The sequence below is a fragment of the Chrysemys picta genome, chromosome 23 (genome assembly GCF_011386835.1).
Source record: "Chrysemys picta bellii isolate R12L10 chromosome 23, ASM1138683v2, whole genome shotgun sequence".
Classification (NCBI taxonomy): domain Eukaryota; kingdom Metazoa; phylum Chordata; order Testudines; family Emydidae; genus Chrysemys; species Chrysemys picta.
Genome location: NC_088813.1, coordinates 4,938,243 through 4,944,887, shown reverse-complemented (window position 1 = coordinate 4,944,887; position 6,645 = coordinate 4,938,243). Strand labels below are relative to the sequence as shown.

Genomic DNA, 6,645 nt, shown 5'->3' with positions numbered 1-6,645 from the left:
TTGAGTGGCTTCTCCACTCTGGCCCCTAAATCCTTTTCAGAGTCACTGCTTTCCTGGATACACGTCCCCATTCTGGAGGTGTGGCCGGCGTGCCTTGTTGCCACGCATAGGACCTTGCATTGGGCTCTGCTCAACCTTGTTTTCTTTGAATGGGTCCAGCTGGCCGAATGAGCCAGATCGCTCTGTATCACTGCCCTCTCCCCATCAGGAATTACCACTCTGCCTGTATTTTGTCACCCCCCAATCTTATCCGCAGTGATTGTATGTTTTCTCCCAATTCATTGATAACAATTATTTTAAAAAATTAGTCCTTGAGAGCTTCTTCAGACCCTTAGTACCCAGGACCTGCTCCCCACATCACAGTGAGAAATGCTGTCCAGCCCTGCTGGTACATAGGGGATAAGCACAGAACAAACGTACCTTTAGGAGCTGTGTTGTCCATAGGCTCTGAACAACATGTGGGGGTCAGCAGATTACAAACGCACGACAGACCTGTAGTGTAGACAGGTCCCAACTGTGTCTCGGTTTCCCACCCTGTAAAATGGGGAGAACAAACAAAACCTTGATTAGCTCCATTTGATAGCTGGGGAAACCGAGGCACCCAGCGGTGCAGAGACTCGCTCATGGTCCCAAAGCCAGGAATAGAAAACAGCAGATCTGATAGCCAGGCCTGGGACCTAACCCTGGTTTTCCTGGCCTTGCTGCTCTAAGTTTAGTCACAGCCTCCATGTCTTTTCCCCCATGTCCCTTAACCCCACGTCACTGCAGAAGAGAGATTTTCTGGTAGCCAGCTGGCTCTCCTGCATGTGGATGTCGTTCCAAAAGACGTGCTCTGGCTCAGTCCCATGCTATGGTTGGCTGAAGGAACCACTTGGTCACATTCTAGGCCCTGAGTTATACAGGAGGGGCGACTAGATGCACATAATGGTCCTTTCTGACCTGAACTTCTATCAATCGCTACATTTTCTGCTGCTAGGAAGAGAACTCTGGACCTATTTTCTCTCATTCACTTTCAGTCGGAATAATTTCAATCCAGGCCAAAGGATTTCCTCTTCCATGGTGTCTTCAGCACCTTTGCGAGCAACCAGTTACTGTTACCCACAGGTTTCCATTTTCAACCTGTCCCAGGGTGAGATAGCCAGGAAAGGGGTTGGAGCTCAACTGCACCTGGCCCAGGTGATGCAGCTCCCTAGGGTGAAGGGAATAAGTGTGGGGGTCACGTGACAAGACGCAGCCTGTGACTAGGACCCAGGCCTGCTGAGAGATAGAAGGGCAGCCTGTGCTCAGCCAGGAGAGAGACCCCAAGGGAAGCAGGCATGGGAGGGGCTTGGAGAGTCCTTTAAAGGTCAGGGACAAGCTGGGAAGGGGCCAGGTTGAGCACTAAGGACCAGGCCCTAGGAGGGAAAGACAGGGCAGTTTAGGAGATGGGGCAGATACTCCAGTTGGTTTCGGCTCCCAGGACCAGACACCCAGAGGTGAAGGTGATTGTCGGGGCTTCTGTCCTTCTTCCCCAGTGTAGATTTGATAGTGGAGAAGACTGATGCCGTAAGGGGGAAGTGAGTTACCCCAAGGTCACCCAGTGAGTTTATATCACGAATGCATACTCGGAAGGATCCAATAGAAACATGGATTTTCCAGTCTCTTCTTTCTAGGAGTCCCCAGGGCTAAGGTAAAACCCCTGCTGCCCCTCCCCATTCTGCTCACCTCCAAGATGTGCTGGAGTTTGTCTGTGCTGGGGGGTGCTGTCAGCAGGATCGAGAGCTCGTCATCCATGTTCTCGGCGCAGGCCTTGCTCAGAGCCTGCCAGCGGAGGGAGACCAGGGTGTGACGTTATTGACATAAACTGGAACCGTATAGATCATTGTTGCAACCACGGTCCTGTAGTGGCACCCAAATCTTGTATAAAGGGGGTCAAATGGGGTGTCTAGGACAAGGTTATGGTTTACTGGTTATGATTATGCTGTCTATATGTATGTATCAGTTTTATGGTCGAAGTTATGAATATTGGCTCTATACTGTCTGTATGGCAAACTTATGCTATGCTTCTGGGTGACATCCCAGACAAGCTGAGATTAGCTCTGCCTAGCCTGCTTTATGGCCCATTAAGGACCATCAGCTATACAATGGACCCATTGAGAGAAGGCAGATACGCCTTGTAACTCAGCAAAGTATGCAGGGACTTGCCCATGTGACTCCAGACTCCATTTTGCTGTAATTTTCCACAGTAAGAACAAAGAGGTGTTCTTACACCTGGAAAAGACTATATAAGGCTGATACCTCATCTCCATCTTGTCTTCAATCCTGCTTCATACCTCTGGAGGAACTTTGCTACAAGCTGAAGCTTTGAACAAAGGACTGATGACCCATCCCAGCTGGGGATGTATTCCAGAGACTTGATTTGAACCTGCAGTTTATTCCATCGTTGCTGCAAGCCTGAACCAAGAACTTTGCCATTACTGTATGTAATTGATTCCATTTAACCAATTCTAACTCTCATCTCTATCTTTTTCCTTTTAGGAATAAACCTTTAGATTTTAGATTCTAAAGGATTGGCAACAGCGTGATTTGTGGGTAAGACCTGATTTGTATATTGACCTGGGTCTGGGGCTTGGTCCTTTGGGATCAGGAGAACCTTTTTCTTTTACTGGGGTATTGGTTTTCATAACCATTTGTCCCCATAACGAGTGGCACTGGTGGTGATACTGGGAAACTGGAGTGTGTAAGGAGATTGCTTGTGAGACTTGCGGTTAGCCAGTGGGGTGAGACCGAAGTCCTCCTAGTCTGGCTGGTTTGGTTTGCCTTAGAGGTGGAAAAAACCCCAGCCTTGGGCTGTAACTGCCCTATTTGAGCAATTTGTCCTGAGTTGGCACTCTCAGTTGGGTTCCGCCAGAACCGCATTGTCACACAGGGGTCAAGAGCCTGCATTAGCACCCGTGTGCCATTGACCAGGAGCTGGCTGAGGTAAGCGCCGCCTGGCTGGAGCTCGCACCCAGAAACCCTGCCCCGGTTGGAACCCCCTCCCACACCCAAATTCCCTCCCAGACCTCACACCCGGCACCCCAAACCCCTGCCCCAGGTTGGAACACCCTCCTGTACCCTAATCCCTCCCAGACCCCACACCCCCACCCGCACCCCAATCTCCTACCCTAGCCCTGAGCCCCCTCCTGCACCCAAACTCCCTCCCAGAGTCCGCACCCCAACCCTCTGCCCCAGCACGGATCCCCCTCTGGCACCCCAAACCCCTAATCTCCAGCCCAATCGCAGAGCCCGCATCCCCACCGGAGCCCTCACCCCTCCCTGCACTCCAACCCCCAGCCCCAGCCCAGTGAAAGTGAGTGAGGGTGTGAGAGCGAACGACTGAGGGAGGTGGGCTGGGCTGGAGTGAGTGGGGGTGGGGCCTTGGGGAAGGGCATGAAAGGGGTTGGGTCAAGGGCGTTTGGTTTTGTGCAAGTAGAAAGTTGGCAACTCTACTTAAGGACCTTTGAAAAGCAGCCTCCTTAGCACCGCTCCTGATACCAGGGGCCAAGGCGCCCCTGGACATGAGAACCACAATAGGCCAGAGCAAAACGCTGCGTTAGAAATCGGAGCTCAGGCTGCCAAGCGAACGATAGCTGACAGACAGGAGATGCGGGAATTAAGGTTGTGCCTTCAGCCAGCAACTGGTGTTCATCCGTTTGCACCACACACAAACCTGTAGCCAAGGCCACTATTTCCTTGTCTGTCTGCCTGTTTAGCGTCTCTCGGTCCTTACTGTGCCCATCACCGTGGTGTCTGAGTGGCAAACCAAGGGTTTGACGTGTGCATATGAAACTGCCTGACTGGAAGGACGTGGTTTGGTGTGGATCAGTGACTGCTGGGGCGATTGGTGGCAGAAGGCTCTGAGGGCCTGGCTCATTCCGACCTGGCTCATTCCAATGGCTTCTACAGCTGAGAGCAGCCCAGTCTCCTGCCTGGGTCCGACGCAAACCAGGAAGTACAGGACCACGGTTAATAAGAGCAGCTCAAAAGATCATTTTCGCTGAGCCCAGCCCTTCACAGATTTCCAGCTTAGGTTTGCATTTTCAGCAAAAGTTCTTGATTATTTTCTCCCAACCCCCTTCTGCCTCCATAATAGCCAGCCACCCCGTCAGTCGCATCCTGGGGCGCTCCAGGGACAGCGTATGTGCACGTCTGTATATATATGGATGTGTACATGTGTGTACGTGAATGTGCACATGAGTGTGTGCACATGTGAGTGTGCGTGTGTATGTGTGTACATGTACCCCAGACAGATGTATACATCTGGATTTCCTTTGAAAGAATTTTCAAATTGAGCTGATCAAGTGCAATGGCAAAGCAACCAATTCCTCTGCCCCCCAACTGCCTTCGCTGCTTTAACGTACAACCTGCTCTGCTGGCACCCCTCACTCCTGAAAGCCCTAACGCTCCCGGGGAGCAGGCCGTGCCCTGCCCTGCCCTGGCTGCCCCGGGTGTTACCTCGGAGGGAATCGTTCCAGATTCCAATGGGTGGCAGGTCCAGGGAAGAGCCTTATCTGCGGGAGGCTGTACCAGACCCGCCCGACCCAGGCAGGCTCCCAGGTACTCTCTGCTCGGGGCTGATAAGGCTTCTTAGCAGTTTCTCTCCAAACAAATTCCAGTTCAAGACACCTGAGAGCTCCACAGCAGGACAGCATCCCCAGAGCGCAGCAGGGCGGAGGTTAGGGGGAGCAGTCGGTAGCAGCACCTGCCCCTCGTACGGAAGGAGCGAGAAGTGCCAGCCACGTGCTGCCTCCAGCCCCAGAGGCCAGGTGAGAGTGAATTCCCACGTCCCCGCACGATTGGTTCCGTCACTCTTCTACACTTACATGGATTTCCAATGTCAATGTTTCTAACATCAGCTTTGCCAGCTCTCCTTACGCCTTTGTCTGCTAGAGCAAAAACCTGAAATGCAGCTACCTCCTCCTGCTGGGTGACTATAGACCTTAATGACAGAGCTCGCAACTGCTTAGTCAAGCTGACTAGCTGCAGCCCCTCGGGTTGCCTGCTCGAAGGTGTGCTGGCCAGGCCACAAGTCATTTCTGTGCCTCTTCCCTGCTCCTTCTCAGCATTTGAACATCATTTGACTAGTGTGAACAAGAGTCTATACTGGGGAGAGCCCAGGGTGAGAGAGTCACTAGACTCTTGTCAAGGCTGCTTCCCCACTCTGAACTTTAGGGTACAAATGTGGGGGCCTGCATGAAAACTGCTAAGCTTAACTACCAGCTTAGATCTGGTCCACTGCCACCATTCCCAAGTGGATTCCCTTCCCTGGGAAGCCTTGAGAAACCTTTCACCAATTCCCTGGTGAATACAGATCCAACCCCCTTGGATCTAAAAACAAGGAGAAATTAACCATCCCCCTCCTTCCTCCCACCAACTCCTGGTGGATCAAGTTCCAAACCTCTTGGATCTTAAAACAAGGAGAAATCAATCAGGTTCTTAAAAAGAAGGCTTTTAATTAAAGAAAAAAGGTAAAAAACATCTCTGTAAAATCAGGATGGAAAATAACTTTACAGGGTAATCAAACTTAAAGAGCAATAGGCCAGAGCAAAACGCTGCGTTAGAAATCGGATTCAAAGTACAGCAAACAGAGGTAAACACTCTAGTAAAAGGTACATTTACATGTTGAGAAAACAAAGTAAAAACTAACACGCCTTGCCTGGCTGTTTACTTACAAGTTTGAAATCTAAGAGACTTGTTCAGAAAGATGTGGAGAACCTGGATTGATGTCTGGTCCCTCTCAGTCCCAAGAGCGAACAACTCCCAAACAAAGAGCACAAACAAAAGCCTTCCCCCCACCAAGATTTGAAAGTATCTTGTCCCCTTATTGGTCCTTTGGGTCAGGTGTCAGCCAGGTTATCCGAGCTTCTTAACCCTTTACAGGGAAAAGGATTTTGGAGTCTCTGGCCAGGAGGGATTTTATAGTACTGTACACAGGACGGCTGTTACCCTTCCCTTTATAGTTATGACAACTCTGGGGAAATAGGGAGGCTAGGATCTCCTAATCTGTGTGTGTTGGTTGCCCGCTGTGACATCATCTCGGTGCGACACTCGCTCCTGCCCAGGGCATGCTGTGGGCTGTAGTCCGGCCGGGCCTCACGCTCCAGGGAGAGCCGGGAGAGGGGAGCGGCTGAGAACTACAACTCCCAGCGGCCCCTGCGACGCGACCAACCTGCCCCGTGAGGGTAATGTTCTGGTTACTGCACAGCTCTAGGAGGAGGGGAGGTATCCGATGCCCCACAAGCCACCAATCCTCCCTGCCAAGGTCCCAGTAACTACCACAGCCTGTGAGAACATCCTAACCTTTAGGGCACTTTCCCTGCCAGGTGAAAGGGTGCGAGCTGGACCCCTCCCTGCCACCAGAGTCCAGCACTGCCGAGAAAGCCAAGTGTGGACTAAACTAAGCCCCTGGTTAACCCTTTCCCAGAGGAATCCAGAAGCCACTGAGAATTGCAGGCTACATGGTGACCTCTCTCTCAGGTCACTCCCCCATCCTGGAATAGGGGTCGGTGAGTCCTGGACGAACGCCGTTCAGCTGGGAACATGCTCCCCCTTCTCGTGCCGAGGACTGCATGAGATGGGTGTAGTGGGCACTCCCGATAAAGGGGACAGTGTGACAGCTGCCTT

General features: G+C 51.8%; 1 long non-coding RNA gene across 1 annotated transcript; it reads right to left on the bottom strand.

The window, feature by feature from the left end:
- Window positions 1-419: 419 nt before the first annotated feature.
- Window positions 420-6,071, bottom strand: LOC135977239 (uncharacterized). Its single transcript, XR_010594622.1, has 3 exons — window positions 5,694-6,071; window positions 1,705-1,800; window positions 420-534 (listed from the first exon to the last, which is right to left on the bottom strand). It is a non-coding gene; the product is annotated as an uncharacterized LOC135977239 (long non-coding RNA).
- Between the last annotated feature and the right edge of the window lie 574 nt (window positions 6,072-6,645).